The 17,007-nt window shown below is 46.2% G+C and overlaps 1 protein-coding gene across 1 annotated transcript in view; it reads right to left on the bottom strand.

The window, feature by feature from the left end:
• LOC107120243 (sodium- and chloride-dependent betaine transporter-like) overlaps positions 1–16,673 on the bottom strand; it is a 96,429-nt gene extending 79,756 nt beyond the window's left edge. Inside the window, exon 1 of the mRNA XM_015422894.1 lies at positions 16,586–16,673. The gene's annotated coding sequence lies outside the window, so the exon portion shown is untranslated. The remainder of the gene's footprint in view (positions 1–16,585) is intronic.
• Between the last annotated feature and the right edge of the window lie 334 nt (positions 16,674–17,007).

Consider the following 17,007-nt stretch of genomic DNA (forward strand, 5'->3'; position numbering starts at 1 on the left):
CTGAGAGAACTTATAACTGACCCAAGATCACTCCAGCAGCTGTATGTGGAGGAGTGGGGAATCAAACCCAGTTCTCCCAGATTAGAGTCCACACTCTTAATCGCTACACCAAACTGGCTCTCATACCAGGGTCATGAAGCAGAGGCAGGCAGCAGCAAAACCACCTGTGAACATCTCTCGCCTTGAAAACTCTATGGGGCCGCCATAAGTCAGCTGTGACTTGACGACTGAACAAATAAATAAATAAGTAACACTGACCCAGTGATCCTTTTTCTTAAACTTGCACCTGCTGCGATAAGGACCTGCTAGCGTCTCCCTCTACCCCTGTACAGATCTGATAACTGCAGGATCTCCTTCGATAGCTAGAGGATCTTCTGTAGTTAGTTGCCCCATCTGTTAGAGACGCATCATCAGGCTAATCAGCTAACCGAAGTGCTTGTTCAGCACAGATTTCATTTCCATATCACTGGTGTCAAAGCCCAGTGGAGTTCCACGGGGCTGTCAGCCGAATGAAAGCCAGGGCTTCAGAATGAATGCCGTGTTGAAATGTCAGTCTTCCCCTGGATTCCAATTTCCTGCCAGCCGCCGAATGCAAATCATCAAGCACAACGCAGCTTTTGTCCATGCTTATTAGCGAAGTCATTACAGGCTGACGGCGAAAGACTTAACTCCAATTTATTTGCTGATTAGCAATGAGAAAGCCTGGGCAGTCCACCTGCTTTTATTATGACTTGCTTGCATTGTGGTTTACACGGCATTACTGACCCAGCACGGAAGGGATGACCTCCAAAACCCTAGACAGCTGAAGTGATCCCAAGGCCGCTCGTTTGCATATGCTAATTTATTTAAATATATGCACATCACACATTGTCCACTATAATACTAAGCACCGAAACACAATTCATTTCCATGCACCTCTGGCTTTTCATAAAGTTCTGCACAGGTTGTGTGATTAGCGCAGCTTGTGCAAGCAACAAATTGCTCAGACAGAGGAATCAGGGCGGAGCCAACAACTCAGGCCAAATGGAACTCTGTTGACTCTCCGGGACACTGAAAGGAACGGTATGCTCTCCAGCCCAGTGCAGTGGCGGTGTAAGAGTGCCTCAAAGTTCTTGCACGCAGTCTGACCCACCAGTTGAAGGCCAATGCATCAAAACACAGAGGGGGCCAGCCAGGGTAGCTGTGGCTGTATCCAAACTACAGCCCAGGAACATCCACACCTTAGATTATGGAGACATAAAGTTGCCTTATACCGAATCAAACCATTGGCCCATCAAAGTTCAGCATTATCTGCTCTGACTAGCAGCAGCTCCCCAAGACCTGAGGTAGATGTTAAAGAACAATGCTAGGGAGACTACAAAGACAGGGTCTGACTTTGAGAAATGGTCTAGAACATAAGAACATAAGAGAAGCCGATGTTGGATCAGGCCAATGGCCCATCCAGTCCAACACTCTGTCACACAGTGGCCAAAAATACCAGGTGCCATCAGGAGGTCCAGCAGTAGGGCCAGGACACTAGAAGTCCTCCCACTATTGCCCCCCCAAGCACCAAGAATACAGTGCATCACTTGCCCCAGACTGAGAGTTCCTATCTATACCAATAGCCACTGATGGACCTCTGCTCCATATGGGTAGACACTGCTGACCTTGATAGACCAAGGGTCTGATTCAGTATAAGGCAGCTTCATGTGTTCATGTGCTTCCACGTGCTGATGGGACTGTCATCAGATGCATCACTTGTATGTTCCTATTGCTTCAGGGTGTTTTTTCCCAAAAAATGTGTTTTGTTCTCTCTCGTAGTCCCAGAGGAAGCAAAACACGTGGAAAAGGGGGGGAAAGCAATAGGGACAAACCAGTGACAAAAATGAGAATGCAGAAGAGCCTAGTGGGTAGCTGTGTTGGTCTGAAGCAACAGAACAAAGTTTGAGTCCAGTAGTACCTTTAAGACCAACAAAGTTTAATTACGGGTAGAAACATTTGTGTGCACGCACACGTCATCAGACATCTGATCAGGTATCTGATATGAAGTGTGCATGCACATGAAACCTTATACCCCAAATTAAACTTTGTTGGTCTTTAAGGTGCCACCAGACTCAAACTTTGGTCTAAGATTAACTTGTCATGGCTAAGTAGCATCGCACTTGTAAAGATTAAAATTTTGCCACTGTTATTATTTCTTTTCCCTGCTATTACAATCCTAAATGAGCTTCTAGCTGAAACCCAAAAGATGGTAGATCAATTTATCCGGTGGTACAAAAAGGCTCAGATATGTAGAACAACAGTGCAAGCCTCTAAAATGCAAGCCACCACCGCCGACCATCACTGATATGTGATAGCTCCTGAAGAGAGCCTGACCCCTCTGGATCCCCAACTACCGCCCGACCTGATTGCCTGAATAACTGAAGATCAAGGGACTGACTGTACGCTGAGGAATCACTACCAGCACTTTAGTATGTTATCATATGCATGGTTTTAGAATTTGTGTTTAATGGATTTTATAACTTATATTTATATTGTATTGTTTTATATTGTTGTGAGCCACCCTGAGCCAGCTTTGCCGGGAGGGCGCGGTAAAAGTCTACTAAAGAAAGAAAGAAAGAAAATACACACTACTACCGCGCTACAAGATTGGTGGCATTGTGGTATCAGTTTAGAGGTCTTCAGTATGAGAGGACGTGGTATTTGGAGCAACTGGATTTAATCGTACCACTAAACGTTTGGGTCTGGAGGGAGGCTAATGACAATATACAAAAAAATGCTGAGCAAAGCTTCATAAGGTCCTTTATCCTACATGGAAGAAATTCAGGGCGCGATCACACGCACAAATAGCCGCACCATAGGTGCGAATGCCGGGTGGATTTACAGGGCGCGATCAGACGCGAACGTCTGGGAAGCGCCCCACACCCGTCGGCAACCCGTTTTGCTCCGCCGCAGAAGCGGAGTAAAAAGACACCAGGGAAAGTCTGGTAGCAAACAGGTTGCTATGGGCTACGGATGGATTTACCCCTGTCTGATCGCTCCAGTGCACTCCCATGGCATCGGGATGGTCTGATCAGGCCATCCCGAGTCCCGACTCCGTGCCATTGTTCCCCCCCTCTCACTATGCACATCACTGCAAACTCCATAGGGAGCCCTCAATGTTGAGATGCGATTCATCGATTCCCCGTTTAAGCCCATCAGAAACAAATGGCAAAAAAACAAAAAACCTCATGCAACTGTGGGTCAACTTCCGCCGGAGGAAATAGCCTCGCTTCCCCCCCACGTTATCTCACGCGTGTGACCGCCACCTCGGATTGTTATTTCTATTGGACTCCTCCTCACCCTTTATGCTTCTTAAAGACAATGAACACTTTAGGCAAGCCAGCCTCACGGGATCTATGCATTTTAAGTGGGAGCAGGCTGATTTCAGTCGTATCATAGATTTAAAATTTTTTTAAGAGGAGTTTGTTCATGGAATCAGATAACGGAGAGGATGGAAAGTAACCCTTTGGTAGAATTTCAGTGTCAGCAGATCCAGAACTTTTTCTGCAATTTTAGCTCAAAGATTAGACATATTCTATCCACTGAATGTTTTGGGGAAACTAATGATGTACTTCGAATTGTCCAAAGGATGATTAGCAAAACTCTATGCGGTCCTCCTAGAATTAGATTATAAGGAGCCAATACATATGCAGAGATGGCAATGTGATTTAATCCAAGAAATCACCAAAAACAAGTAAGGGAATATCTGTAAAGATATCTTAGCCACATCAGCTAACATGAATATAAGGGGCATTATACCCCTGTTAAATTAGGGAAAATATCTGATAATGTCTCTGACCAATGTTGGCAAAGCCTTTAGGAGAAATGCTCGATCGACCATATATACTGCACTTGTTCCATTATAAAACAACTCTGGGAGAGAATACGTAAAGCATTAAGTTAAATCATAGCCCACAGAGTAGAATGCTTGCCAATGTTAATTCTGTTTGGCCAAGTGGAGAACTCATTGGCTAAGAAATATGGTCCTGTCTTACGAAATTTGGTGGTGTCTGCATGGCTGTTGATGGCATGTCACTGGGGGGGAAAGATAACACCATCTATCGAAATCTGTCTGAGGAAATGCGTAAGCAGTTATGTGTGCAAGCAGTTAAGAGAAGGAAACATCGGTCATTATTTGTACAAAGATGATCTCTGTACTGAGTACTGAGAAAAAATTAAACCTGAAGAGCAGACTGCAGTTGTGATTCTCAGTTGTATATGATGTAATGCTTTGGAGTCAACAGTGGTAATGTACCGAGAAGGTTAGATATATGGATATAGGTTTTGCATGAAGAAGGTGGCACATATCGTATAAACTGATATTGTTTACTCTTGGTAGTTGTATTTTGTGTGTAAAGAATTGCGACTTGAGGATTATCTGGTTATGTGTCTTTTTATTTTCTTCTGTAAATTACTGTTATTCAAAAATTTATTTTGAGAAAGCTAGGGAGACAGGGTGAGCGCAGGGCTATGCTGCCAGCTATTGCACACGCCCTACTGCCGGGGTTCTCAACGTATAAGGCTGGCCTCTCTAGGGAGTTGTGGGAAATTGCTGCTGCCATGGAGATTTCACAGTAAGACGCCCCATTCTCAAGGCAGGAGCGACGGGACACAATAGAGCCTGATGTCTTGACTTGATTGCCACGAGACCATTCTCAATTGGTCACGAGCTTTTCAATTCCTTAAGGGTCTCTCCCAGCACAGATTTTTAACACACACTGTGGACTGCTGTCTCTCTATTGCTTCCATGATGAGGTTGGTGAAGACAGATCTGTGGATTTTAGAGCCATGACAACAGGATTGCCATCTACTGAACAGAGGAATAGGCCCGATATGATAGAATTCGAGTGCTGATGCTAAAGCACCGGTCATGATTTGTTGACAACAACTGGATTTTATTTTATTTCAATTTATATTCCACCCTCCCCGCAAGCAGACTCAGGGCGGATCACAGAGCAAAATCACAACATCATAAACATTTCAATACGTATCAAATATAATTTACAAAACAATTAAAACAGTTTAAAACAGCATAGATTAAAACAGGTCACAGTATTCATATGCATAAATTTCAAGATGGTGCCATTTTGTTCTTCTTAATCTGGGCTACACAGAGATGGTAAACTTCAGCAGGGGAGAGTAAGCGAGATTTTATTGGATGCCCACCACCTCAACCAAAGGCCTGGTGGAACAGCTCCGTTTTACAGGCCCTGTGGAACAGTAGTAAGTCCTGACGGGCCCTGATCTCAGATGGAAGCATGTTCCACCAGGCCGGGGCCATTGCAGAAAAAGCCCTGGCCCTGGTCGAGGCTAAGCCAGGATCAACCAGCAGGTCTTGACTGGTACAGCGCGAGGCTCTCCAGGGCACATATGGGGAGAGGCAGTCCCTCAGATATGTCGGTCCCAGGCCATGCAGGGCTTTAAAGGTCAACACCAATACCTTGAAGCGGATCCAGTACTCAATCAGTAGCCACTGCAATTGGTGTAGCCAGGGGTCGTTTCGTAGAAACAGAGCTAGGGGAACTCATTAGCATAACTCATTAGAATATGCCACACCCCCTGACATCACCAGAAGTGTGATAAGGCCACACACCCTGACATCACCGGACGTGTGTCATAAGGCCACACACCCCGCCCCCAAAGATCCCGGCCGCCACCGCCGGCCTTGCAGCTCCACTGCCAAGCCCCATGAGGGGCCCGGCGGTGGACGTGCAAGGCCGGCGGGAGTGCAAGGAAGCCCCACGAAGGCCCTCCCTGGCCCCAGGCAGGCAGGGATGGGGAGAGGCAGGGAGGAAGCAACTTACCCTCCCTCTTCTCCTGCCTCCTCCTGGCTGAATGAGGGCCAGAAGCGGGGCGGCCGGAAGCAGGGGGTGGGGCTTCGTTGTGTTCCCCACCCCCCGCACCTCACCTGGGGGAACTGCGATCCCCCGCGTTCCCCCCCAAATCAACCTCTGGCCATAGCATCCTTAGGACTCTCCCAGGTTGCATGCTGCAGACAGTTCTGGCAAGGCGAAGGGATGTTTGGTAATATCCCATCATTTTAAGGCATTTCCTGAAACAGACCCTGAAAGCTCTTTTTCAGGCACCATCGAATACTATATATTGGAGGAGCTGCTGCCAACTTGGTTCTGCTGCACTCGCCACAACTGGCTGAAGCATCAGAGGTGCTTTCTCACAGTGGACATTCTTGATCATTACAGGTACACGCAGGCAACAAAATACACTTAGCTGTCTTGGTATGCAAATTAGGACCCTCAAGGCAACGTTTGGTATACAGTGATAGTGCATACGGTTTTCATGTGGAAAGCACACGCTTTATCACCGAGATACAATCACTGTGTACCCGCCCTCTTTCTTTAGACCTCCAGGCTCTATAAATCTCCCCCTTCCTACAAACTCCCTTCCTTTTCCAGCTACAGGTGCACATAGTTGGAATAGTCTTCTTCATGAGATACCCTGAAGAATAGCTGCCAGTCAGAGTAGGCAGATCTCGCTCAAATGGACCACCAGTCATAGTATAAGGAAGCTTTATTTATTTTTAAAAGATACTAGGAAGGAGGGTGGGGAGCTTGGTTTTATATCCCGCCGCCCTTCACTACCGAAGGAGTCTCAGAGCGGCTTACAATCACCTTCCCTTCCTCTCCCCACAACAGACATCTCTGTGAGGCAGGTGGGACTGAGAGAGCTCTGAGAGAACTGTGACTGACCACGATCAACCAGCTGGCTGCATGTGGAGACATGGGGAATCAAAACCGGTTCTCCATATCAGAGTCCGCCACTCTTAACCACTGCACCAAACTGTCTCAGTGAGCTTACTTACCCTGCAGCATACATAATGGCTCTGGAATTTAGCATGACACTTGAAAAGAGAGCCAGCTTGTGGTAGTAGAGTTACAGCACTATACCACTGTAGCACTATGACGATCAATGGCTTTAACACTACAACAGTTACATTAAAGTTCAAAACAACTGTGGCAGTAGAACATTGTAGCACTATAACAATCAAACATTTTTTTTCTAATTGAACCTTTATAGTGCTGTAGTGCATGCGTGAAGAAAAGAACAAAAGTGGGGGTGGCGAGCATGCCCTCGAGAGCCAGTGTGGCGCCTCTAGGAAGCGCACATAGAAGCCATTGGACATTACATCTTAAACTAGATGGAAATTACATCTTAAACGAGCTCGAGACATTGCTAGAACAAACATCAATGCGCTTCTCAGGTTCTATTTTTCAATGGGTGGCCAATTGATACCCATAGCTATTACAGCTTTCTTTGCAAAAATAATACCCCATTTTTTATATGGGGCAGCCAATCTGGATAACTGAAGCTTCTGAGTTTATAGATAAAGTACTGATCCAATTTACACGTCGGATATGTGGAGCCCCAAGATGCGTGGCAGGAACAGTGCTCAGGTGGGAGCTAGTGCAATGCTCTGTCCAACTAAGAGCATGGCTGACTGCTTTTAAACTAAGGCTGAAGGTTTTCTTCTCTACTCCACCGTATAGTGGCCTATTACACCTACTGAAGGAGGGTAACTATAGGAATATTTGGCTTAGGTTGATAGATAAGAATCTGGAACTGCTTGGTCTCCCCCTCTTGATGCTTAACAGTATAACTCAACATGAAGCTTGGAGACTAATTAGATCAAGGGTGTTTAATTGGGATAGTGCTAGTACAGCTGCACAAGCCAGGCGCATTTGCTCTCCTCTCGCTCTAGGGATCCCTCCTTCACTAACTCTTCCTGCATACCTCACTACTTCTTCTCATAGGTATGCATTTACCCTTGCAAGATTAAATGCCTTTCCATCCACAGAGCTAATAGGACTTTTGTACAAATTTCCTATTCAGACAGGCTATGTGCGTGTGCATCTGGTGCAACTGAGACCGTGGTGTACCTTTTACTTTTTTGTTCTCAATGGTCAGCTCTTCAGTCCTATTGGATTCATCCAATCTATATACTAATAGCGAAGGCGCCCCCTTGCGTGCGGATACTTATTTCTGCACATCGGGGGCACCTGGGGGGGAGGGAGATTTTCATGCACACTTGGGACAGTCCCCAGGTGTGCACAAAAATCTGAAAAGTTGGAAAAAATATCGGGGGGATACTTAAATCCCCCCAAAAGTAACAGAGCGTCCACTGCGCATGCGCAGGGAATGCTCTTGGAACAGCTTCGGCGGCGGCAACAGGAGGGGGGGTGGAGGAGGCCGGGGGGGAACCGGCAGGATGGGGGGAACTTACCTCCTCCTCCTGCTTCCTCCTAGGCCTGATAAATGTGCAGCTCCCTCCCCCTCTCCCGCGAGTATCGCGGGTCTCGCCCCTTGTTCTGTCTAAAAATCATCTTCCAATGGGGTCATGATGAGTGATTTCTTTTTTATTGTCGGACACTGTTCCTGAAATAACCATCTCAGTAGTGAAGTATCTGGTGATTATTTCCTCAAAATGTAAATAATCTTGTTATAATGGAGAGGTCTCATTTTGTTGTCAGACTTTGGATTTAAAATCCTTTTTACATTTTAATACTGGATTTAAATTCAAGGTTTTACTATGTACTCATATTTCTTCTAAAGTTTTAAACCTAACTTTTATCATCTCTTTTATAGTGATAGTTTGGTATTAATTTTAGAAATTCCAATGTATTATACCTATTGGATTTATACTTGTAATTTGTCTAATTATGCTTGGGATCTCTGGTCATATTACCTGAATACCTTGATTACAAGGGGAAGGTGGGGGAGGGAGGCAGGAGAAAGCATGCAGAAAATTCTCACATGCAGAAGCTCTGTTGCCAACAAACATGCCCTGGCTTCTTCACCCTGTGCTAAATATTGAAAGGAATATTAAAAAGGAAAGCCCTGCAGATGTGCATAGCTTAAGGTGCAATAGTTTCATACTATTTTATACATTTCGATCTAAGAAGCAGCTGCTTGGCTTGTTAGCACAGAACCAAGAATTAGCTAACAAATTAGCCTTTGTGCCACATTCCACAGCATGGCATAACCTGCAGCAGAGCACCTTCTTCAAAGATTCGCTTGATCCATAAAAGCAGTTCTGTAGGGAACTTTACTCTCCTTCAACAGACTAAGGCCCATTACTCATGGACAGCTCACTGCAGATTTTCAGAGCAGTAAGCCTTTATTCTTGACTTTGGATTCTGTGCCCACGATTCTTTTTCCTCCGGTGTATTTATTCTGCAGCTACAATTTTAAAAAACCACACTTTTCTAAATCAGGGTGGAACATCATTTTTGATGTGCAAGGGGTGGTGTCCAAAGTTTTTTTTTTTTAATTTACGCATTTGCCCTATCACAGCTGCGCAGTAATGTCCAGCAAGTGCCTTCCATTTAAATCCTTGTGGTTCAGGTTTTTCACATGCATTTTAGCATTACTTAGTTGAATGAAAGGGAACAGAAAGGAGTGCAGGCAAAGAGGGAAAACTAATGCTGAAATTGACAAGACTTTTTAAAAAACTGCCAAGCAACTGCGAAGTCCCATTTTCCATATTATGAAGCAGGACTCATGCCACTTGTCAAAAAAACGAAAACATTTAAAACGAGCGGGAAATGGAGTTTGTACACCGATGAAGGGGGGAGGATGGCAGAAAGTCCAGAGTGGGTGGAATGACCTCAATGTGGGTGGGGTGTGACCTTTGAGGGGCAGCAAAAGGACAGGGGGGAATCCAAGGGAATCTGTAGGCTTTTAAATTACCTTCAGCTTGGAAGCGAAAAAGTGAAAAATCAGTACAAAAGCACTCTCAGAAAACCCAGAGAAACAGCAACAAGAAAGCGAACTGAGCGCTTAAGGGAGGGAAATCAGTGCAGAATAACAATGAAAACCCGACAGACATACACAGTGGAAGCAAGGGAAGACACCCGTGCATAATAGGCCTAACAGAGGGACTGCTCTTCAATTGTGGCCTATGCTGAGATGGGGGAAAGGTGAAAAATGTGAAAGTGTGCATCACTGAGCTAGAGAGGGCTCAGGAACATTCTTCAGGGTGTTCCTCCTGTCCTTCTTGGCCACTGAGCCAGGCCAACGTGGTTATAGGGTTGCCAACTCCTGGTTTGGAAATACCTGGAGATTTGAGGGTGGAGTCTGGGAGGGTGGAGTTTAGGGAGGGGAGGGACCTTCGTATAGTATAATGCCATGCAGACTAACTTCCAAAGCAGTAATTTTCTTCAGGAGAAGTGGAATGCAAGTTTAAATAAATAAGTAACATATAAGCAATTTATGTAGTCCAGAGAGCATGTAGTCTCGAGCCCCCACCTGGAGGCTGGCAACACCATCTCAAGTGTGTGCACGTATTGTGAATAACAATGTAATTTATCAAATCTCAGAGTGGTCAGCTATCCTGCCATATCATGCATGGATATGTTATATATATGTGTTATATATGTTGCATTACGTCTCTTAGGAGGGAAGGCAGCATGATAGAGCCTGACCTCATCAAATATCAGAAGCTAAGCAGGGTAACTACTTCGAAGGGAGACAACCAAGGAAGACTCTGTAGAGGAAGACGAAGAAGAAGAGATTGGATTTATACCCCGCCCTTCACTACCCGAAGGAGTCTCAGAATGGCTTACAATCCCCTTCCCTTCCTCTCCCCACAACAGACACCGTGTGAGGCAGGTGGGGCTGCGAGAGCTCTTGAGAGAACTGCTGTAAAGTACTGGGTTCAAGACACGTACTCGAGTGATTTCAGCTCATAGTTTAATAGTAGGCAAAACTGAGACAACGAGCGGGGCCCGGCACCCAGGGCCCTGCTTAAATGCCGATACATGCCACACCCAACAACACACCCCACACCCGTGATTGGTTTATTTACAGTGCCCTCATAACCATAGGTCCCTTCTTGGATCCGGACTGACTAACTGGTCTGTTCTCGGATCCTCTGCATCTATTGTTCTGGTTGCGAAGCTTTGCTTGTTCACTTGACCACGTGCGGGCCCGACCATGTGCGTGGTCCCTTTGTTAGTACATAACAACTGCCCTTGAGAGAACAGCTCTGAGAGAACTTATGACTGACCCAAGGTCACACCAGCAGCTGCATGTGGAGGAGTGGGGAATCAATCTCAGTTCTCCCAGATTAAAGTCCGCACTCCTAGCCACTACACCAAACTGACTCTCCTCTGCTTCTCACTTGCCTAGAAATCCCCTTGCTGGGGTTGCCACAATTTATTTATTTTATTTATTTATTATATTTATACCCCGCCCATCCTGCAAGCAGGCTCAGGGCAGCTAACAATGTACCTAATTGGCATAAACCATAAAAGTCTTAAAACTATATAAAACCACATAAAACATACTCAGTCAAAACATAAATTAACAATTAACAGTAAAGTGCAGACAGTACTGAAAATTAGATGGCCTGCTTCCAGGTCTCAATCCGCGTCAGCTGGAACTTTACAGCACTTTACATACACATGACGCCTGTTACTAGAGTGGGTAAAGGTAAAGGTAAAGGTTCCCTTGCTCGAAAGCCAGTCGAGTCCGACTCTAGGGTTGCGGTGCTCATCTCCGTTTCAAAGCCGAAGAGCCAGCGCTGTCCGAAGACGTTTCCGTGGTCATGTGGCCGGCATGACTAAACACCAAGGCGCACGGAACGCTGTTACCTTCCCACCGAAGTGGTACCTATTTATCTACTTGCAATTTCTTGCTTTCGAACTGCTAGGTTGGTCAGCTGGAACTTTACAGCACTTTACATACACATGATGCCTGTTACTAGAGTGGGTAGTAAGGACCATATCACTGCAGTCTTGGCCCATCCAGCTCCCAATCTGTTTCCAGGCATAATCCGAGGTGCTGGTGTCGGCCTTAAAGCCTTATATGACTTAGGACCATCGTACCTGACCAACTGCTTACCCCCTGACGAACCTACCCAACCACTAGAGTCATCTCCTGAGGCCCTGCTTCAGATGCCACTGCTTTCTGAGATTAGGCAAGTGACGACCCAGGTTGTAGCACCAAAACTTTGGAACTCACTCCCCAGAGAGACTCCCCTCTCTCCAGACTACATAAAGAGTCAGCTGTGGAGTAGTGGTTAAAAGCAGCAGGGCTCTAATCTGGAAAACCGGGTTTGATTCCCCATTCCTCCACATGAAGCCAGCTGGGTGATCTTGGGTCAGTCACAGTGCTTTCAGAGCTGTTCTCTCAAGAGCAGTTTCTGTCAGAGAGGTGCTGGTGTTGGCCTTAAAGCCCTATATGACTTAGGACCATCATATCTGACCAACTGCTTACTACCTGACGAACCTACCCAAGCACTAGAGTCACCTCCTGAGGCCCTGCTTCAGGTGCCACTGCTTTCTGAGATTAGGCAAGTGACGACCCAGGTTGTAGCACCAAAACTTTGGAACTCACTCCCCAGAGAGACTCCCCTCTCTCCAGACTACATAAAGAGTCAGCTGTGGAGTAGTGGTTAAAAGCAGCAGGGCTCTAATCTGGAAAACCGGGTTTGATTCCCCATTCCTCCACATGAAGCCAGCTGGGTGATCTTGGGTCAGTCACAGTGCTTTCAGAGCTGTTCTCTCAAGAGCAGTTTCTGTCAGAGCTCTCTCAGCCCCACTTGCCTCACAGGGTGCCTGCTGTGGGGAGAGGAAGGGAAGGAGATTGTAAGCTGCTCTGAGACTCCTTTGGGTAGTGAAGGGTGGGGTATAAATCCAACTCTTCTTCTTCTTCCTCTGCCGTCTTCTACCAGTGAGTGAAAACTTTTTTGTTTCCTCTGACATTCCCTCAGTGATTCGTCCTTCCTGCCCTAGATTTTAATTGTTGTCATCAGGTATATGTATTTTATTGTACCAGATGTCTATTTTAGCTTTACATGTTTTAATGCTTTTTGTGTGGTTTTAATGGTTTTTAAGATGTGGGTTTTTTTAAGTATGTTTCTAATCTGTTAGGTACCTTGGTAGCCTGGGTCAGGGCAGAAAAGCAGGGTATAAGTTTGTAAACAAATAAAACAGCAATAATAGAGAAACTATGGTCAAAATGCACCGCTGTTTGTAGATTGTATTGCATGATCCCCCCCCCCATTTCCCCAAATCAAATGACTAGGTACTGTTCAATCACAAAATCAATGAATTATGGAATCTGATCAGTAAAAATCAGTGTTTTCTAATTGGGAATGGAAGTAGGGTTCCCAGCTCTGGGTTGGAAAATACCTGAAGATTCTGAGGGCGGAACTTGGGGAAAGTGGGGCTAGAGGAGGGGAGGGGCCCCATTGTTACATAATGCCACAGAGTCCACCCTCCAAAGCATCCATTTTCTCCAGGGGAACTGATCTTTGTTGTCAGGGGATCTGTTGCAATAGCGGGAGATCTCCAGGGATGCCAGCCTCCAGGTGGGACCTGAGGATCCCCCAGAATGACAGCTCCTCTCCAGACCGCAGAGATCAATTCCCCTGGGAGAAAAGGGATGCTTCGGAGGGTGGACTCTATAGCATCGTACCCCACTGAGGTCCCTGTCCCCCCCAGGCTCCACCCCCAAATCTCCAGGAATTTCCGAACCCGGATCTGGCAACCCTACCCACCCATCCCCCACCGGTGGTCAGGGGGGACCTGGCAGCCCTATGAGGTTGACAACCCTAACGGGGGAGGCTTGAGGGATCCCTGAGGTGCTGTGGCTGAGTGACAGAGGATCCGCTTTGCACCCAGAATTCACCAAATTCAGTCTCTGGCATCTCCAGTGAAAACGATCAGTTAGTAGTTGATGTGGGGAAAAACCTCTGCCTGAGACGTTGGGGAACAGCTGCCAGTCAAAACCGGCAATACTGATCTTGATAGACCCGTGGTCTGACTCAGTTTACAGCAGCTTCATAGGTTCCACACTCAGGGGTGGGGGAAACTTGTTGCAGAGGATGGCATTGGTCAGCATTGAGGTCTAGACTGTGGATTTCCCAGCATCCTTTAAAGTGCAGTTATAGCGGCACAGCAGCTTGATCTCCATCAAAGTTGGGTGGGAAGGGGAGGGGGGGCTCTCACCCTTCCGCTCCCGTGTGGTTTCGCAGGGCTTTTTTTCCTGGGGAAATGCGCCAGAATGGAGTTCCAGAACCTCTTCGACAAAATTCTTTTTAAAAATGTTTAAAAGTTCAAGAGGTGTCCGTATACAGATTGAAAACTTCATTTCCCTCTTGAGAGTTCCAGCACCTCTTTTTCAAAAATGAAGAAAAAACAAAAAAAGGGCCCAATTTCACTAATTGAAACTCCTCTCCTCCGTGCTGTCAGCAGCTATCTAAAGGAGGACAGATATCCAACTGTTACCCATCTTTCTATTTTAAAGGCCATAGCAATGCAGAGAGCTTGGTTTTGATTGGTGAAACCAAAAAAAAAAAAGTACAAAACCAGCTGAGAATATCAGATCATAGATCTGTCAGTCCCTCACCTGTCTTGACCCTTAGACTGTCAAACATTCGGTCCAGACAGGAGCTGAGAACAGCATTGACATCACCACCCATGATTCCAAATGTTGGATTCTGGGAATCTTTTTCTGAATGGCAGCCAGTCTGCTGGTGATGCAGCCATAGATAACGGAGTCTGCTTGGCTAAATGCACTTACAGTTTGTCCTCAGTGTCACCAGGCTAAGGGAAATCTGCCTAGATAGCTCTTGAAGCAGCACTTTCAGCCTGGGCTTAGTTTTCAGCAGGCCTCTGCCAAGCCTGGCTGCAGAACAGCCTCAGTGGTAAAGTCCAAGGTTTGGCACCTCGTATCAGCAATTGCTGAATGGGGAATTGTAACCACTGTGCTTACCGCAGCAATATGAAGATCTGCTGAAGGAGATAAGGAATATCCTCTATTAACTCTTAATTTGTTGTATGCACTCATAACATAGATCATCTACATACATATGCACCAATAATGGCACATAAGGTTGACAGGGGTGCAATAATGTACAGGCACATGGGCATGGGGCCCTGTGGAAACCTGCATTTTCCGCATCAGTTCTAGAACACATGCACACCCTCATTTGATGCTCATAGAAGAAGAAGAAGAAAAGAGATTGGATTTATACCCCGCCCTTCACTCAGAGTCTCAGAGCAGCTCACAAATTCCTTTCCCTTCCCCTCCCCACAACAGACACCCTGTGAGGTAGGTGGGGTTGAGAGAGCTCTGACAGAAACTGTTCTTTCAAGAACAGCTCTGACAGAACTATGGCTTGTCCAAGGTCATCCAGCAGCTGTGAGTGAAGAAGAGAGGAATCAAACCTGGTTCTCCCAGATTAGAGTTCGCGCACTTAACCACTATACCAAACTGGCTCTGCACATTTTTTTCCCCTTCTGGGATGGAACCATGCTTGTGGCCAACAGATCATTCAAATGGCCCCACCTTGGAACAAACTACACGGCACAGCTTTCCTAAGTTGAGGGGTGTGTGCGAAGTTGTAACAAATAATTCAAATAGGCGACTATCCTAAGGATGATAAAATCAATGCAGGGAAAATAACAGCACGCAGAACCAAACAGGAGTCCAGTAGTGGCGCCTTAAAGACTAACAAAATGCATTCCAGTGTATGCTTTGTAAGTAAGAGCTCACTTCATCAGATTCGTGATGCTTCAGTAGGTAACTTCAGTATGTAACTAGCACCACTCCAGTGCCAGGATTCTACTAATGATAAGGGAGTGCCTCTGATTCCTGTCATTTCAGCACGTGGGACACGGTCAAACCATGCAAGTCTCTTGCACTGCTTGTATGCCTAATCCCCCCCCCGGGTTTCCTGAGCCCCAAGCTTAGCTCTTCACCACTGTATCTCCATGACAAGAAAGTGCTGTTGTTAAAAGGTCTTATGGTGCGAAGGATGGGGGAACAACTACCCTAGCCCTGAACATTGTTGTCTTTCTGGATATATCACACACAGCTGTCCTCCCTGATAGAGGCATCTCTAACAACAAGAGTAGTACTGCCTTCTGACCTCCTTCAGAATACAGGCTAAATTAAATTTTCCTCACAGAGAGCAGTTTGCAGAAGTCCCGTTTTCAATAAGGTCCTGTTTTCTTCAAGGGGGAGACCAAATGTGACAGGAAGGAAATGACATTTCTAAAACTCAGTTTGATGTAAACATATTCCTAGAGTCTGGTCTGCTACCCCCCTCCCCCCGCAATGCACCCCTCCCATCTTGGGTATTTTACAGCTTTTCACAGCTTGTTCTGCACATTACTTGACACTACTGCAGCCAATCATATCCACATGCCTCTAAACTCCCCTTTTTCCCTCTGGATTGCTGGCACTGTCTACCTCTCATGACACATTGCTTGTGTCCATAGCCACTGACTGCACATCGTTAGCTGCACATTTGGCCTCCCACTAACTTCTGGGGTAAAGCCCACGCCCCCTTTAAAGCCATTCATCTCAGGGCACTTAGGGGGAAACAAGAGTCTGAAAATCCCCACAAGAAGTTCCCGTAAGACCAAATTCCCCTTCAGTCTCACTTTTTAAACAGTTAATATCTACCTGGTATAAATCCACACATCACTTGATTCAGATTCAAGCTAACGTCCCCCTGTTGGTCCTGCCCTGTCAGACTTCTGTCTGAAGCACTGCCCCACACAAATGATGGGCAATTTTAAAAAGAATCACTCACCCCACGTCCCACAAGCAACTCCGTCTTGGTCACTGGAAAACGGCTGGAGAATGGGGAGGAAAATAAAGAAACAAACTAAGTGCGACTGAGAGAGACAGAGCCAGTTGGCGCAAACAATCCCTCCTCTCTCCTCTCGCTCTCCTCCTCCTTTCCCTCCCCTTCCCTAGGATATTCCAAACAAACTATCACCAGAGCTCTCTTGTGGGTGGAGGGTTCAGAGAAAGAGGGATGTGTTTCTGAGATAAGGACAGAGCCCTCTATCTCTCCCCAACCATCTTATAATATTCACCTATACGGACACTGAATTGTAAATAAAGCAAACGGACAGAAAGAGATGAATGAGGCCAAAAAATGTGAGGACTGCGATGGGTTCACAACCCTGAGTGGGTGTTTTCTTTTCTCTTCACTTGAGATTTGGGCTG

The sequence above is a fragment of the Gekko japonicus genome, unplaced genomic scaffold (genome assembly GCF_001447785.1).
Source record: "Gekko japonicus isolate JY-2015 unplaced genomic scaffold, Gekko_japonicus_V1.1 scaffold1229, whole genome shotgun sequence".
Taxonomy (NCBI): Eukaryota; Metazoa; Chordata; class Lepidosauria; order Squamata; family Gekkonidae; genus Gekko; species Gekko japonicus.